This window comes from Priapulus caudatus, unplaced genomic scaffold, assembly GCF_000485595.1.
Source record: "Priapulus caudatus unplaced genomic scaffold, Priapulus_caudatus-5.0.1 Scaffold55, whole genome shotgun sequence".
NCBI lineage: Eukaryota > Metazoa > Priapulida > Priapulimorpha > Priapulimorphida > Priapulidae > Priapulus > Priapulus caudatus.
This window is the reverse complement of record NW_014577116.1, coordinates 11,462-30,338: the sequence shown is the minus strand read 5'-3', so window position 1 is coordinate 30,338 and position 18,877 is coordinate 11,462. Positions and strand designations below refer to the sequence as shown.

Genomic DNA, 18,877 nt, shown 5'->3' with positions numbered 1-18,877 from the left:
ACTTGGTTCCATGAAATGTCAAACGAAAGTGAGCAATAATCCCTGTTCGACCATGCTATAATGAAATTAGGGTTATGGGGTTACATTCCGGTAGTTAGGAGGACCGCGTCATAGCATCTCAGCGCCATCAAGCGCCTTTTCGCGTGAAATTCAGCGGCGCATTAATCATTCGGAAAGTGATAGAAAACGTCAAGATAGTGTCTGTTAAGTCAATTTAGAGACAAAACGGCCCTGCAGGAGCAAAAACACTGCAAAAAGACGCGGTTTATATCAAAATTTCGCATACTACAAAAAGTCGCATAAAAGTATCGTCACTCGGAGTCTCGGCGCTCGCGGCCAGCAGCTCACTAACAACACATAGCCATAGCCATAGGCCCCATCCTCGTTTCATTGGCATTGGTAAGTAATGTCTCAGTAGCTGCCTTAAGTTATATATATAATAATATACATCCATGAAATGAGAATACTTGTAAAGACGTGTTCTTTTTTAGCGAATCTTTTCATTTTTATGTGTAGCATAGGATAGTGCAAGTGCAAATTGTGTTAGATTGTGCTTGCAGTTGTAGGCCTACTTGTCGTCGCTTGGCATTCCCCTTCTGTTGCATATCTCCCCTTCTTGCATATCTCCCCTTCTGTTTAACTTGTACATAGAAGACATATTCGAGTGAACCACAGGCTCAAGGATAGAGAGCATGTCCAGTAATGAACATCATCCTATCCTATCACCGTCTGGGACATCATCTCTATCCTTGAACCGAACCACAGGCGATAAGATAAAGTTTGCAGACGATGGCTCTATTTGGCACTTAGGAGAGAATGTAGAATCCCTTGCCAAGATGATGGAAAAAGACCTCGCATCAGTATACAGTCTTGGGCCAATATGTGGAGGATGAAGATCAACACAGAGAAGACGGAAGTATGCGTATTCCAGAAGAAACCACTATCAGGCCAGGCCAAGCCACTCATCAAGATGGGAAGCACCACTCTCCGCTACAACCCCACGCCTCCTAGTTGTCTACCTGGACGAGGAGCTGAATTTCAGTCACCACGTGGACAAGGTAGAGGCCAAGGCTAACAAGGCACTAGGACTACTACGTGCAGTCAAGAGCACAGAGAAAATTAACACCAAAAGACCAGATCTACCAAGCAATTGTGGTCCCCCACCTGGCATACGCGGCGCCAGTATGGCAGATAGCGAGCGGTTGCCATAGACTCAACAACATCCAGAGAAAGGGCCTGTCCATCTGTATAGATGCAATGAGCAACGCCAGTAGAGAGGCTCTAGAAGTTGAACTTGGTGTGCTCCCACTGGCCTTACGAAGAGAAGAGCTCTCAGTCAGAGAAATGGGGAAGATATTGGCCAAAGAACCCAGAGAACCGATAAGAAGAGCGTGGAACAGGTGGCAAGGCATAGAATGAAGAGAAAGGTACATCTCACCATTTGGCCTAGCCCAGTCACAGATGGAGGATATGACCACTGAGACAGGTACCTCTCTACAGTGTGTTGAACCTTGCTTCTCATACATCCTGTCACTACAGCCCTCTCGCTCTCCACCTGAGTACTGGTCATTACTGGGCTCCTCCAAGGATCGCTCTAGCCTGCAGGAAGAACAGTACAGGGAAATGATCCGTAGTATAGTCCAGAGCTGCCCACCGGCCACAGCTATAGCATTTACCGACGGTAGCTGCCAGACCAACCCGGGACCATGCGGAGCAGGCACCTGCATTGTACTACCCGACTCGGATCAGCTGAAGGAACTTAGGAAGCCAGTACTCCACGGATCCATACTACTGGGAGAGTTAGTTGCCATCCTTATGACGCTGGAATATATCCTCAGCGATGTGAGATTAGCCAGTATAGAGGAGATCCAGATCCTCTCCCATAGCCAGTCCGCAGTTGGACTACTCACACTGGGCTGGAAGGCTAACCAGCTACATAACACCTAAGCTACCACCAAGAGCCGTATTAGTCAGCTGGAGGAAAAAGGCATCTCAGTCAACACCGACTGGACACCAGGCCATGCTGATATAGCAGGAAACGAGATAGCCGATAGACTAGCGAAGGAAGCCAGTTGTGAGGCCAAAAATCTGAATAAGCTGGACTGTATAACATCCCAAGGAACCATCAAGAGTGCAGCGAGAAAATCAGTTAGTGCTAAATGGCAACGTCAATGTGATGCTGCTGAGATAGGAAGACGGTTATATGTGTTCATACTATCGGTCACTCATTACACCACCACTGACCATCCAAACAGACCATTGCTTATTACCAAGATTGCACGCTTAAGATCAGGCTACATTGGTCTCTGAAAATACCTACATCAGATACTGACAGATAGGAGTTAGTGATGATCCATTGTGTGACGTGTGTCGTGTCGCCGAGACTGTACCTCACTACCTACTAGAATGTGCTAAGTTTGAGGAGGAACTTGGACTTCTTCAGCATAAGATTTTCAAAGAGTGTGGGGTAGGAACTCTAAGTGAGGATATTTTATTGTGTGTGGACTCTGAGGATAGTCTAAAGGAGCATAGAACTGAGATCACTAGGCTTCGGGGGGAGTTCGTTACCCAGACTGCCCACATTTAACCCAGCGCCACCTACCAGATTTTACCAGTTTTTAAATATACATGTGCCATTACTATGAGACATTGCCATACAAGTGCTACAAGAGGCCAATACAGCTCTAAGAAGCTTTGATCAAGGATCAAGGATCATTCCTAGTGGAGGGGGGGCAAAATTTCATGAGTCAACTGTGTAATGATGAGCAAGGGGCGCAGCTCTTGATCGACGTCCATAGACATAGTGTGTTAGGGGTGGGTCTGAGACAAGGCTTTCATGGATAAGTCATTAAGTGACCAAAAAAACATTAATTATTAGCTAAGCTTATTTTTTAATTTTGCGTCAAAATCTAGATGGGGCAGCTGTCCCCTTGCCCCCCCCCCCCTGAGGCTACAGCCCTGATATAGCTAGTACCAGTCACAGGCACTTGGAACGTTTCAATAATAAAATGATAGGTAATAAACATGATATGTGTTTACTACAAAAGTCCTAATGTTTCTTTAGACTCTTTCACTTAATAATACTCATAATGGATCAATGTTTAATTACACGCATGCACACCTGTTTAATAGAAATACATACATTTATAACTGAAAATAATAGTGAAATTAAAGACTTCGCAAACCTTCCATTGGTAAATAAGAAGTACCTATATGGTCTGTTGAGTGTGGCTGAAAACTAGTGTTGCCCATTGAAAAACACAATTTTGACATAAGCACACGTTAACACGGCATTAGAGTAAAAAAACTTATAAATGTCTGCATTCAGGAACGTAGCTAACCCATTTTGTTTCAGGGAGGTTCAGAGTCACCTGCGTGGTTTGTTCTGGGAAGGTGACCGCTATTGACCATATATTGTATCTAATTGTTCTGGGGGGGCACTGCCCCCCCCCCTTAGCTACAGCACTAGCGTTGTTTAATATAAAAAGGTTGTCAGAGCTGCTCAGTCGAACATTACCTGGCTAAGAGGCGATGTTCACTCCATGTAGATAGATTTTACCAGGAGCACAACAAATATGACACAATTGAGTGATTTTTTTTCACGTATGAGTCGATTGTTGAGGGTCCATACACATCCAAAAATGTGTCCAACACCCTCAAAAATACAGCTTGCGTGAAATACGGGCCATATAAATAGCAGCTAATGTCTCAAGCATTTATTCAATATACAGTAGGACCCCACGGTACGACAGCTTGTTACGTATATTGGGCCATACGTAGAATTCGTCCGTGCCTAATTTGTAAATTATAACCACTAAACTCAGGAAACAAAACGTAAACTTGCTCCCCTGGAACTTTTCAAATGATTGAATAGATGATTTTACACAACAGTTCTTCAATTACCGTAACTAAAACGTATGTAATAAATGTGCGGCCAGCTGCCAGCACCTCTGGGGCGTCATCGTTGATACGTGTTACCTGTCGCTATGCACTGTTGCGATGAAATGTACGTGTTCCTTGAAATTACTCCCCCATGTGTCTGTGAGTATTTTTTCATCGCAGTTTACGACGACTTCAGCTGCTACGAATAGTACGTCTATTTTTAACTGAAGGATTTTCCGTGGGAACGCATCTCCTATTAACATTGGGAAAACGTGATTCACGTCACGGATTTTCGCTTTATGAACCTTTTTTTCTGAAACGTATTGCCTGGATGACGCAGGGCATTACTTTAGTCTGTAATATTGAGCCATAATTACCTCGTATATTTTATCATCTAATAGTGGGGTGCTGTGGGACACGTCGCACTGCAAGCTGCTGCCACCTAGTAGCTGGAACTTTAGTTAAAATAACATTATGTACAATCAGGAGCGAGTAAAACTCAGTGAGTATTTGAGTCAGGAGTGAGTATTTTTATTCACTCCTGGTAAAATCATAACCAGGAAACCAATTAGCTTGCTAGCTTGATTTTGTTGCATATACGGCTGTTGAGCGTGTTTGTGCGTGCGAGCATACTTGCATGTATTGAATTCCATGGCAGTACATCGTTGCATGCGCACATGTATGAGTGTGGGTGCGAAATTAACGGGAGTCCGGAGTCAAATATTCCCTGATTTACTGTGTCGGACGTCCTGATTTGACATGTGTAGGAGTCCGTGTGACTCCCTGAAAATTCTGCCATACTAACTAGTTCGTTCCAGAGCACGGCCTTGCGGAATTACCATATTATTTCAGCTAATGTCCAAAGAAAATTTGGCAGACGTGCAACCGCATAAATCTTAAAAATAAGCACATGCGTTATTGTAAAATATCTTTAATTTTGAACTTCAGACTGCGGACTCCCTCATTTTGCTGCGGACTCCCTCTTTTTAGGGAGTCCGTTGGACTCCCGTGTTTAAAAGTTAATTTCTATCCCTGTGAGTGTATTGAATTGGAGACTGTAATGTATGTATAACGGTAAAACGAATATATTAGTAGTGGTTTGATAATAAATAATCCCATGATGAAGTTTTCATGCAAATTATGTCATTAATTTGTGCGCGAAACGTTATTTACTAAATAATATAATAATAATCTCATCCAGAATATATCTTTAATGCACAAAATACGTCCTCACCCTGGAACCCGTTATTTGTCTTGTTATACAGCGTAGCTAAATATGAATACGCATTTATTTATCCTCTTCTATTTTTTATGCTGCATCAATTATCACACCACTCTAATATATAATTAGGTTCATACACCTTTCTATATGGTAATATGAATTAATGCCGTGTATGTTATAAAAGGACTTGTAACAGGATGTACTGGACTAGACGAATCGCTTTAGTTTGCTTATTAATGAGATTTAGTTCATTTATGCGCTGGACAACAGCGGCTTGTGCATGCAGGGCATACACGGAGTAGACAGAATCCTGAGTACAGCAACGCTTGATTTATAATCACAGAAGGCACGTTTACTACGCGCGTTGTAATAGCGTATACCGGTCACACAGAAACCTCGCGAGTTGGGGAATCACCGATTTCTCGCCGCTTCAGTGATGCTTGCACAAACCAAGCAACCCGAGATTTAGAGCTGCCGTCACCGGAACGTATCGATTATGTAAGTGTACCCGCACGCGCGCGCGTGTCGTCGCGCCGCGGTTTGCCGCCGCTGCGTCCGACGTTCGTCGTAGTTCTCGCGCGTGCACTGAAAAGGTCAGTTGCTGCAAATCGACCAGAAGCTCTATAGACTATAGTTTATGCGCGCGCGCCCGCCGACTACGATACAGCAGCTTCCCCGCGTATCGCTGTCTAGCCGGCGAGGATTGCTCCGTAGTCGGGGATGCCGCGGCGGTCGTGCTCGCCCTTTAATAGTGCTCTCGATCCCTGCCGCCTGCTCTCTCGGCTGCGTGCGTGCAGCCCGCCGCCCCACCGGTCGGTCTCGTGTCGCCCGCCCGCCGCTGGTGTTGCTGTTTCAGGGCTGTTGACCGTGTTTGACCGTTCGCGCAGGCCGTTTCGGGCGCAGCTAAGAAACAAAACAAGGTTTGCGGCGTGTTGATGAACACGAATGGGATGATGCACTTGTGAAGTAGGCTAGCGATATGGTAACCTGGTCTGTTTATGCGTGCGTACTTACGGGAAACCGTATGTGCACTCGAGAATGCTATATAACTGGCCCCGGCGGGCAAGCAAGCAGAGTAATTAACCTTTTATTCGTTCCTGATAGTATTGTATTTAAAAATTCAGATCGAGCTTTCTATTGGTTTCATGTAAAACCCACTGAGTAAAGCGTTCAACTAGGCAGTGAAAATATTGACTCTATGGATGTACTAGAAGGGTGTCTTCGTAGATTATGTACGAATATCGTACAGGAGGGTGTGAGCTGATCGGGGAAAAATTTGAATCTGTATAGTCATATAGTGGATGTCTTTCATACTCATAGAGATAGTGTGGTGATGTAGAGTACAGGTACACTCATAGAGTACCTATACTACAGGTACACTATAGGTACACTCATAGAGATATGTACAAGTGTACTATTAGTCTTAGGTAATGTGGATTTACATGCGTTTGGGTACATGTAGATTATATCAGGAGCTATCATATAATGATTTGTCATTATTAGCTCCTGATTATATCAGGAGTGGATAATATATCTATATCTCTTTTTTTACAAAAATGGTTACAACTTTAATAAATCACCAAGGTTGTTGTAGTGTTGTAATGTCACGCACGCACGGATTGTAAAGTTCGTATATAAAAGTCGGAAATCCAGTCTGTGGTTTCACGTCGGTATTTTACAAATGTTACTTATTAGTTATTCCACTATACAACCGACACATCCGCATATGCGCTTGCACGCACGCACGCACACACGAACACACTACACACAGACGCACGCACGCACACACCGTGTCACACGCACACACATGCATACGCACGCACACCCGCGCGGAGGCACGCGCGCACACACACCCACGCATGCACGCAAGCGCAAACGGTGGCGCGTAAAAAACGCTATACACAATAGTATCTCGGTCGGCGCATTGACACATGCATGCGCTGCGAGCGTCACAACCACCACTCACTACGTGTTCAATGTGTACAAGTTCATGCATACGAAGAGAGCTGTAGGCCAGCGCTGAGGAATAGTGTGTGGTATGTGGCGGTAGATGTACACGCACCAGCAGAGAATTTCCCGACAGTGCCTAGCTTTGTTCGGCTTTCCGCGCAGACTGCGTGTGTTGCTCGGCGCGCTGCACCAGTGTTCACCTACATTCAACCCGCCGCCTACAATGTCGTAAGCGCCACGGTTTCCCTCTGGCATGTCTGCTGCAGACAGTGTGCGTGCGTGCATAGTCGATAGCGAGTTATCGCGGTGAGCGGACAAAATTCATACAGCCTGTGAAGTACTGACGTGTGCACGGCAATCAACAGTTATCACTGCCCATTCAGTGAATGCCAATATAAAAGGCGCATTATTGTGTCTGGATATTTTGCCATTCAGTGCCCCATAATACGGCGGCACATTTTCTATTGCATGTCCAGGCGCGCTGCAGAAAAGCGGGAACTATATAAACCTGTCAAGTTCAAGAAACTTTACATGCTTATTCTGAAGTGGCTTGTTAGACATGTAATTTTCAATCGGGACTTTCAAAAATCACACCCAGGTGACCTTTCAGGTATAAGCCGTCTGCCGGGCCTGGTAACACATCAGTGGGCGACATGCCAAGCATTTTTGCAAGGCTCTTTGCACCACCTGGTGCTATAGATGTACGTTCATGTACGTAGCTGTACACGGTAGGCGCATAGACGGTGTTTGGAAACTCGTACAAGCTGGTCTGATAGGAAAGGAGCACCTTCTAACGCTTTCCTATATGCTGTGTGTATCGTGCTGTTAGGCACCGTGTAAACGGCTCCGTGTAAGACCACCTGACTGGATCAACCGTAGCGACAAGTAAGTTGTTACCGTGTCACCGAGAATTGTGGAATTTCCCTTGACATAGTAATGCGTTAGCATTGGTGACTGTGCCATTCTATCGTCACCGCTATAACTTTGTGTGCATGTTACGAGCAAACGTATTTCGCACGAGGAATTGGGTGGGGTTGAAGTCCACACACTTGGTGTTTTATTATAGTTTTAGTCGGAGGTTATTGATGTTGTTAGATTACAGGTCAAAGTACATCAGATCAATGTCGCCACGGGTATTACTATGCGTACTATGTTCAGTTTGAATCGGAGAAAGTTGGTTAGTGTATGTACACATAGCTACGTGGCTTGAAAACACTGACACGCGTGCATCGATTGAACGCCAATTTTACACACCTAGTCTCTGTGAATTGATTTATACGTACGATTACCAAGCGTGGATTGAATTCATGCCGCTGCGTATACTATAGCTGCAGCCAGACTTCACTACAGCGTTCACTGCGTGTGGAGACTGTACATTAGCACACGTGCATCCCTGTGTACCTGTTAATAGATATATGCTAATCGGTTGTACACACGCAGACAGCACCCACGCCCGCATGCACGGCACGCGCACATGAATGTAGTATGCACTCACTCGCACCTATTTACGTTCTGGCGAAAATGATTGTGCGCGCAGTATTTATAGTGTAATTCATGCGATCTATGTGTTCGCGTTGTGATATCAGACATTATTTGCATCAGTAACACAGTGAGGCTATATGAGAAATAGGCCCGCCTATGTTTAGCGCTCACTGTATAGTACCCATCGTACAGTGTCAGTGAAAATGCGACTGGGTTTCGTATTTGATGGCTAATCTCCGTAGCAACGAGCAGGGAGGGTTTGGTGGGTGGGCGACGCTGGGTGGGGCGGGTAGGTGGTGTAGTTTCCGTCGGTTATACTAACGCAGATGGGGTCGTTATCGTATCAGGTACTATACAGATATGTACCCGAGGTAGTTTTAGGTTGTTTAGTATTATGTTTACATTTTTATATGAGGTATGTTTAGGGTTAGGCCGTTAGGGTTAGGGTTAGGGTACACTTCTGTAGTACAAGTCTGGTACACTTTGTGTATACATATATGTACCTCGGGTACATATCTGTAGTACCTGATACGACAACGACCCCTTGAGCGTTAGTGACGCACTGATGAGGCATGCCACTAATTTGCCCGAAGGTGATTGAAAAGCTGCCTTGATATGATGCCTACTACCTTCCCGTGGTTCCGTATTCCTTGCAGGTAAAGTGACTGCATTTAAGATGGATATCGGGCGTTTAAATCTCGGCCACACATAAGAAGCCATTCGGGAGCTTAGTACTTCAATGTATTGTAATACGATAATGTAATTATAGGCGTCATGCAGTGTATGTCAAATCATTTAGCCATAAAATATATATGTTGCACAGACTGTACTACTTATGTCGCTGTTGTTGTTGTTGTTGTTGTTGTTGTTGTTGTTGTTGTTGTTGTTGTTGTTGTTGTTGTTGTTGTTGTTGTGTGCTTATGGTCACATATCTATGTCTCCGAATGGTGCAGGCAATATAGTAAATAATGCAGCATTACTTGGACTGGCTGCCTGACATAAAGCAAGACGGAGAATGCTTGAATCTTTAACTGTGGTGGTGGTCTATTTCATAGCACGATTAAGTAGCACGTTATTTAGTTCAGGAAAAAATTCCACTGTGAAACAGGTTTTACGACATTAGCGCTATACTGACGTTTTCCCGGCTACACAATCTCGTATATTACCAAAATCTAAAATACCGAACCTAAATTTTTCAAGCGAATGTGCGTAGGTATTTATTAACCAGTTGCAGTTAAATTCATGCTGTTATTAGTTAGATGTTGGACAATTTACATGAAAGATACCATGGGAAGGTTTTCATACAGCGTATGGCAGCGTTTCTATTTGTTGTGAACGCGTTGTGTAAATGTGCCTGGGCCAGCCTGGTTCTTTTTCACGGACAGGTCTTATACTCTTTGTACCATTTCCTGCCGGACCATTGTGGTCATGGCGGATTGAAGACAGCTCATTGAAGTTGTTCGTAAATACGTTTATTCTGCTGACCTATCTCGTGGTGGCAATGGCCGTTAGTTGAAAGACGTACCAGAGTTTCCGTGGCTGGTAGTATTCGAAGTGCTTTAGTGGAACAAATTGCAACACTGAAAACAGGTCATTACAGCGACTCGGTAGCTACAGTGGTGCTCAAGGGGTCGTTGTCGTATCAGGTACTACAGATATGTACCCGAGGTACATATATGTATACACAAAGTGTACCAGACTTGTACTACAGAAGTGTACCCTAACCCTAACACTAACCCTAACCTTAGCCCTAACCCTAACCCTAAACATACTTCATATAAAAATATAAACATAATACTAAACAACCTAAAACTACATCGGGTGCAAATCTGTAGTACCTGATACGACAACGACCCCATCTGCTACAGTGGTTCTCCGGACGTGTGGAGGATGCATGTAGGCCCGGTGTGGTGTGGATACATGCGTAATAGCGAGTAAGCGTATGAATCGTATATCGTTGCCAGTTAATTAGTAAACCGGCTCGACGGAGTTAGAATTTGGTTTGCGACATATACCTTCACCAGGTAGCCTGTCTTTGTGACATGTCTGATCATGGATTCAACGTCACCGCGATGGTTTAAATGCCAGCGTTGACACTACGACGAGTCTAGATAGGATGAGGGTAACTTTTGAATATCTTAAAAGCTTTAGTATTTTTTTAAACATTTGAACTTTTGTTTAAAAAAACATAATATAGTGGCGGTTCCATAAAACGTGTGATTTTCTTTCTCAATAGGACGTTTGTAAAAGGAGAAATCGGCTGGTCACCCCCCAAAACAGTCTAAACGAATGCGTGTGGGCAGGAGAAAACGTTTCGTAGACATTTCTGTAGAGCTAGTATAGCGTAGTATAGAGGGGAGTATAGACGGTGCGAATTCTCTTCTCTACACACAGGCCTGCAAGGCCGCCTGTAGTCGGGTCGCAGAGTGTATGTATTGCTGTCTGTGTCGGCTGCTACCGGATAAGCCAGCCCCCTTGCAACACGCCACATAATATCATATACATGTACATCAGAAAGCGTCTGGCTCAGCAGCCGTCGAGCGTATGTATGCACGCAGTATTATACGCGCAAGGGCGGGCGGCGTGAATAAAACTCACCTTCTGTTGTGCGTAGCAAGCGGCTAGACGGGCTGCGCTGCCGAGAAATAAGCGACGAACCAACCCTCTCGACGTGTCGCGAGCGCATGGAAAATGATGTTTCATGATGGAAAATGTGTCGCACGTATAAAACGTACCCACTGGTTACGCTGCGTATAAACTTAAATAACACATGTCGAAAAGTGTAAATATCTGAGAAGAACTACTCTCAATGCGTCACAAGACGGAAATGTAGAATATGCTGTACATATTGCGTGATGAGTGTATTACCGCTTGAACTAGTCGCCTCAAGTCTTCAATTTGGCAGTCAACTTAGGACTGCTTTCTGCTCTTCAGTTGTAGCTATAATTGATCGACAATCACTATATAATAGACTCACAATATGATCAATTATAACACAGTATAATCGATAATCCATATTGCCACCTCTACTAATAAAATAACAATGGGTTATTTATACAATAAAGTGTAAAAAATCAATAAATTTGAATTGCAAGAAAAATAGATATCGCCAGGAAAATCGAGAGCTAATGAGTAAAATTAAGGTACTGCTCAAAGGATATACCAAAAAAATGGAAATACAGAATTCACCAATAACGCGTATATAACATGCCAGTCCGTATAGTTATGATATATATAAGATCTATTTTATATGTGTGAAATATGGGCAAGCAAAATATATTTTACGTTATTCATTCACATTTAGTTCAACCCTGGGTGTTGTCGCCTTTGCACTTTCGTTTACATGTATACAGAGTAGGGGGCAGGGCTCAGGAAGGTTTATGTAGGTTAGCTGCTGGGAAAAGGGAGTGGGCGGAGGAAACTGACTCATGGCAGAAAAATCTGCAGGCTGTCTGCATTTATCTAGCTATGTGTGCGTTCATGTGAATGTCTATGTGACCGTGGGTGTGTGCGTGTGCGTGTGAGTGTGTGTGATCGCGTGTGTAAATATGCGTATCTGTACGTGTGTGTGTGCGTGGGCGTACGTGAATGTATGCGCGTTCGCGAACGTGCGTGTGTGTGTGTGTGTGTGTGGGTGCGTGCGCGCGCGTGCGCGTACGTGAACGAACGCCAGAAGCACGCGTGTATGTAATAGCCTGGTAATAGTTATACCGTCGCAATCTTGCTATCTCCGCCAATGTAGATTAAAGTAAATACAGCCTTGATCAATGCTCTGCTGGCCGCTGGTTATGTGCAGCCGGTTATTGCCGCTAGATCATATGGTCGCTTTCGTTAGATAGACGATCGTTTCACACGTACAAGCACCACATCGGTTATAAATCCTACAGCTACTGCGTAGGAGTTTGCCAGTGTTATTTGCCGTCGGATATTGCAATTGTCAGTCCACATCGTAAAAGTCTGGCCTCTGCCTGGAACGCTGCGCATGAACTCTGGCTGGTCGACTGTTTCATCGTGGTCTGTCAACCACAACTACGTTAGCCAGTCTAGACTTCGAAATTCGTAAACTGTGCCATTGAACTATACTGACTGCCTGCTGGTACGTTCTTTTAAATCTAGATACTGTAATATCTGTAGCACTAGCAGTAGCAGTAAACATGAGTCGGGTGAATGCAATGGTAATAGTAGTGGATAGTTGTAAACAGTAGTAGTCGTAGTGGTTGTCGTGGTAGCCGGAATTTATCCGTACGATGTATGCACATGAATTCCTGGTGGTAATAATGCCTGTCTTGTTGGTCATTGTAGGCATAGGTAGTGTATTTAATTGTAACCTTCGACAAATGTAACACAACGTGGAATCACATATACAGTAACCACGGGGTGAGACCCCTGAAAAACAACTCTTGGTTGGCAAAACTACAGTTGGCGAGACGAACAGCTTAATTATTGGAAAAGGTGGTTGTATCCTCGGCTGCAGTTTCACTTTTGTCCAATTTACTAAATAATCATATGTAATATAGGATTAAGAAACAGTAAACATTTAATCATCTAACATTTAACAGTAAACATTGAGTGTAATATCCACCTTGAGTGAGTATCACGATTGAGAACGGGGGGGGGGGGGTAAGTTGGTTCTAGTCGTGGAAGGTTAAAGTGAAGAGGCAGTGCTGAAGGGAAATTTGAAGTAGCTGAAGTGTAATAGCTGCTTACATTTTTGACCGTTTTACTGTGGCGAGCTGTGTATTCTTGAAACAGAGTGCCGTGATTCGTTGTTAAATGTACACACAGTAAATTTTATATCCATACATTGTACTAAAGAAAAACTGGGACCGCATAAGGATAATTGTACGAATCCAAGCGTTAATTTCTGTTTACAGAGACTTCCAAATATGGGTATCTTATTATACATTGTATCAAGAGCGTATTAAGAGGACCTTTATACGCTCTTGATTGTATCAAATAGTAATATTGCATGCCCGTCACTCTGCATATGTCATCCCGAGGCAATTTTGTATCTCAAGCTATTCTCTCTGTTTCAGGTTCCCATGGCGCTGAAGTGGAGGAAGGCCTCACATAGCTACCGACTTCATTGCAGGTATCTCGGCAGGTAGGTTTGGCGATGACCCAACATAGTACTGTCACGAGCGTGTGTGCATGGGTGCTTCAGCACGTGAATAAGTGTATTCATGCGCGAGGGTATATAGTAGTAATACGAAATTATAATATTTCTTTACATGTTAATTTCTCTTGTGCTGCTTACAGGGTATAATGTCAGAGTCCCTATCTCGGGATGCTGACAGAATCACGACTACACGCGAGCAGAACCAGAGAGTGGTGCAGGTAGGGGGCGTGGTCGAGGGCAGCCATGTGCATGGCCTAACCCCACGCAGCTCTGCCCAGCTGCCCATTGTTAGACCGATTGCAATAGCACTTCCGGAGAGGGCTGTTGCCAGGACTGCTCCAGACAGCAGCCTGGGTCGCTCTGTTGCCAGAGCGACCCCAGACAGCAGTCAGAGTCCCCATGTGCCACTCAGCCACTCACCACTAGGTGGCATTCAACTAGGAAGAGCATCGGATAGCAACCAAGGGTCTCCGATCTGTGTACCTATTCAGTATCGGCCGTACAGTCAAGGAGTTTATTCCAGTAGTGGCTTGCTTGGTAAGTAAAACCTAATATTTTCCTTGTGAATAGTAAGATGTTACTGGGTAGGATACTGGGTATGGTTGATGCATTGAACGGGCTAATTTTTCTGTATCCCATAGATATAGCATTTAACTAGTTTACAGTTGGTGTCGATCTGTATGTAGGCTATATATAATATATTAACTATGTATTCATGAAAGCAGATTCAGTTGATAGTGCTGGGAGTGAAATGGTTTAGATCATATGACCTATTGCTTGGTAATCTCACTAGCTTGAGTAAACTCGATTATAAACGGATATCTGTCAAAATTCCCCATGCTGTGGGTCATGCTTAGGTTGGGTGCATTTGCTCTCGGCCGCACAGCGTTGCTTAGATAAGCTCAGCCGCACAAACCCTGATAAACATGCTGCCTCATGAGTTCCCTGAATGTAAACATGAAAACATAATAAACTACTAATAAAGATATAGTTCCTACATTATTCTCATGGTGTATTTGACCGGTGTGTAGCCATGTGTTTTGTTTGGAATATTAGTGTTTACACTTACAGCCGTTCTACCACTAGTTTGATCACTATTTTTGCCCATCAGATGCGTATCTGTCACAGTATGTTAATGCCGGTTCAGGTTTAGGTTTGGCTAATGTTATCAGGTTCAAGTGTAGATGAATTTGTTTGCTGTAGTTATATAGCTGAAAAATACGAAGGATATTCGTACTTCCACATTATTATAATAACCTAGGTTGAATTATTTACGTGAACGTTCTGCATGTATTAGAATGTATAGAATGTATAGAATGTATAGTATGTACTCTACAAAACAAGATTTCAAGGTTGAATAAAAGAATTGCTAGTGCAAGGTGATATCATGATCTGCATAGGATCGATAGGATCTATGAATGATACTCGGCATGGCTCATTTGTGATAATGTGTGCTCATACGCTTTGCTGCGAGTGCCTAGCTAACGACCTCTCCAAATCTCAGTGATAGTGAGAGCTCGGTCCTACTATGTCACATTCTGTCCCCAGTGCTAGAGTTTTTGCCAACAAAAAAACTAAATCATGAAATAAAATTGTCCGGTGCGGGGTTGGCATTTACTCACGACCACCAATAGTCATTGTGAGTGCGAGTAACAGCTCAGTGTTCATCCAATAGCCCATCTCACATAAAAGAATAGAAATATCTGTTTCAGTATTTGTTAACTATATATATATACAATATTTCATATTCTGAACTATGTTACAATGTATCATACAGTGTACTGCAAACTGACACAAAATTCTTCAATCAGTTATGCTGGTTGGAATTTAACTTCTTTTGTTTGTATTTTATTATATCATTGACACTGTCCTGGCATAGCGGAATCATGTCATAGTAAGATATTGCAGCAATTTCCAGACTTACCACTCTGCAATTTTTTTTCACATTTGAAACGACTGACTGACAACTATTAGCCCATAATGTGGGCACATATTTCAGCGCAGTAACTTATATGTCATGTAATGTATGCATTAGAGAAGGGGATGTTATCTATGATGGGATAGTATCAGGAGTAAGATAATATAGGATATATTATCTTACTCCTGATAGTATGCTGGTTTGCCACATCAACATTACAACATGATATGATATTAATGGCACTACATATTTATTTTATTGTTAGATCGATCCATAATTGCACTAAAAGGAGCTTCACCATGTTTGTCCAATATTTTTGCAGTCTGACCGCTTGGTCTCTTTGCGTGTCATACACTTAAAATTAGTGGGGAACCACTATAATATTACATCAAGAGTATATAATTGAGATCTCTATTCTGTACTCTTGAGTCTTGATTACATGTATAATGATAAAGAACGGAACAGTATCAATACTTCTATGTGTTTAATAATGGCAGCTATATCTGATTCTGAGTTGGTATAGGATGCAAATATTTTTAGAGAATGTTAGCGAAACTGTTATTTAGTCTGTTACTCTACCTCATGAAATAGGTGTTTTAGTTGATATAATGAAAGTAATGAATTACTGCACTTGTACGCGTTCTCCACGTCCCCCGTTCACCTAGTGTACCTTGACAGAGTGTGGTAATGCAAAATATATGCATGCTGCATGCATTGGCTCGATCTCTCTGTCGCTCTCTCTCCCTCTCGCTCTCTCTCTCTCTCTCTCTCTCTCCCTCTCTCTCGCGCGCGCGTGCGTGTGTGTGTCTGTGTGTGTGTGTGTGTGTGTGTGTGTGTGTGTGTATGTGTGTGCGTGTGTGTGTGTGTGTGTGTGTGTGGTGTGCTGTGTGGCGTGCGCGCGCGTGCTGCGTGCGTGCCTCTCTGTCTGTGTGTCTGTGTGTCTGTGTGTCTGCTTTGCTCGCTTGGTGGCTGTCTTTGTTTCTGTTTGACGTTATCTCTGAATATCGCAGCGTCATGGTGAAACTTGGTGTGGGAAGTGCTGTTAAACTTAACAGCTCACACGGAGATGCGCAATGCCAAAAACGCATAATTCTCCAGTACTAGACTAGCAAAATACTTCGTGGCATAGCATAATCACACTACTTAGTGAACAAAATATAAACTCTAGTTCCTGCCCATTTTCCTGCACGTTTGTCTTATAAAAGGTATTTTGAAAATACCTCCACTGTTGTTGAATTCTCCGATGTTGGTTGACGGTTTCTCCCAATCCCCAAGCAACCGTGCAGCGGTACAGGCGGTACAGCGGTACGGGCGCAGCAAAGATAAAACACATGTGACGTCACGTCACCACTTCGAGGCTATATTGTTTTGCAAACAGTCGGCGTTTGCGCCAGAGAATGGCCAGTTTTCTCACACTCTTTCTTTGTGGGTTTAAAGCAACGCGCAGTGAAATGGAGCAACTAGATTTATTTTGTCATAAGGTAGTGTGATTATGCATGACAGCGAAGTATTTGCTAGTCCTAGTACTGGTGAAATAAGCGTTTGATGCCGCGTTGTGAGCCTTTAAGCCCGGCGCAGCAACGTGAGTAATTTTACCAAGTAAAATGATGCATGCGTCAAAATACTCACGTGTGCGCCGGATTTTCGTTGAGTTTTCTGACGCTTGCATCAAGAAACTCAATATCAAACATGTTTGATAATTTTTGACTTATGCGTCAAAATACTCAACGTGTGCGCGTTAGCTGCGTAAATTTACTCAACACTGGTACTCACACTCACAGTGCATGCGTGTAAATCATTTTAAAGATGACTGCGCCCAGTATTGGCTGCGCACAGTCACGTGATCTACATTACCACTTACACCTTGAGTAATTTTACTCACGTGTGTGGCGGACGCTGAAAATATTTCGCGTGAGTATTTTTACGCATGCATCATTTTACTTGAGTAAAATTACTCACGTGTGCGCCGGGCTTAATATTTTGTAGTTGCAAGTGTAACCACACAGGTCAGGTACATTAGGATTGCATAATCCTGCCGTTCTGTGTGATTCATCATTTAGTCAGTGTGTACGTGTAACATATTTCATGCGTATCATTTATTGATATATTACCAAAGCTTGCGAGCTTGTGTAAAAATTCAGAACAGAGTTCTCTTAACTTGGGCGTTTTGCGTTATTTGTTACATTAGGTGCATTTGTTACATTAGGTGCATTATGTTCAGAGCAAAAATGATATCAGATTCTATGAGAGTTGATAACCGTGCCGGCCGGAATGAATCAAGTGTTGTAATAACAATGTGTATATAAATTTGTGTATATATGGGAATAATATATTGCTGAATTTTCGGCTATTATAAACATACTGATGTCTGCTTTGTAGATGTGTGCCTGTCTACAGGTGAGATCATCCCAAATCTGCCCAATGTTTTTCGAATTTACTATTCATTCTTATTAAATGCAACAGAAGGTGGCAGCACCTGGCAGTGAATTACAGTAGCTGCGTGTCATAAACAGCGATTGTGAGTTTTCCTTGTTACAATAACTCAGAACCAGATCAAATCTCCTTGCTCCATCCCTTCGCGCTTAGCTCAGGTTGCGTAGGTGGGTGGGTGATAGTACAAAGTCGTTTGTTCTGCCTGAGTTTCAGCTGCAGCTTACGTGTGATAAAATAGGAACAATAGAGTTGTATGGTGGTTATTGCCTGCTCCATGAAACAACAAATAAGGGGCAAATGAACTAGTTATCTATTAGCACCGTGACCGTTTCTGGGTTGTTTGAGCCACTAAACGACTTCATAACACTTAAAAAAGTTCGTGCTTAAATGAACCGTGTCTGTTGAATTCTCTTCGGTGTCACGTTTTAAATTCTCTGTGTTGGACTAGGCTATTCCCAACTGATAAGTTCCATATACGTTGTATACAGTGCAAAGGCAATGCATAAATAGACTGTAATCCACCATAACATCAGAAAAGAAATCCCGTTGTTTCCATTTCTATGCATTGGAATCTACTAATTTATCAAGCGGTACCTGCATCAGCAAGCAGCATCACACTGCCTTGCATGTGCGACGTTTTTGCCAGAAAACCTGCTGCCTTTAAAATGTGTATTAAACTTGGTGGCATTTTATCAGGAGTGTATCAATATTTGATACACTCCTGATTTTATGTGGCCCAGCCTCATGCATGAAGATAGGTTGATGCATGATATTATCATCATATCGCTATATAGAAGCCTGTGATCAATGTAAAGCGATGGAGAGGTGGTGAGAGAGTATTCGGATGGAGGGAGGGGTTGGGAGGGGAGAA

General features: G+C 43.2%; 1 long non-coding RNA gene across 1 annotated transcript; it reads left to right on the top strand.

Annotated features, from left to right (window-relative positions):
• The first annotated feature begins 118 nt into the window (after positions 1-118).
• LOC106821022 lies at positions 119-14,243 on the top strand. The gene is made up of 3 exons (XR_001395689.1): positions 119-399; positions 13,573-13,640; positions 13,796-14,243. It is a non-coding gene; the product is annotated as an uncharacterized LOC106821022 (long non-coding RNA).
• The last annotated feature ends 4,634 nt before the right edge of the window (positions 14,244-18,877 follow it).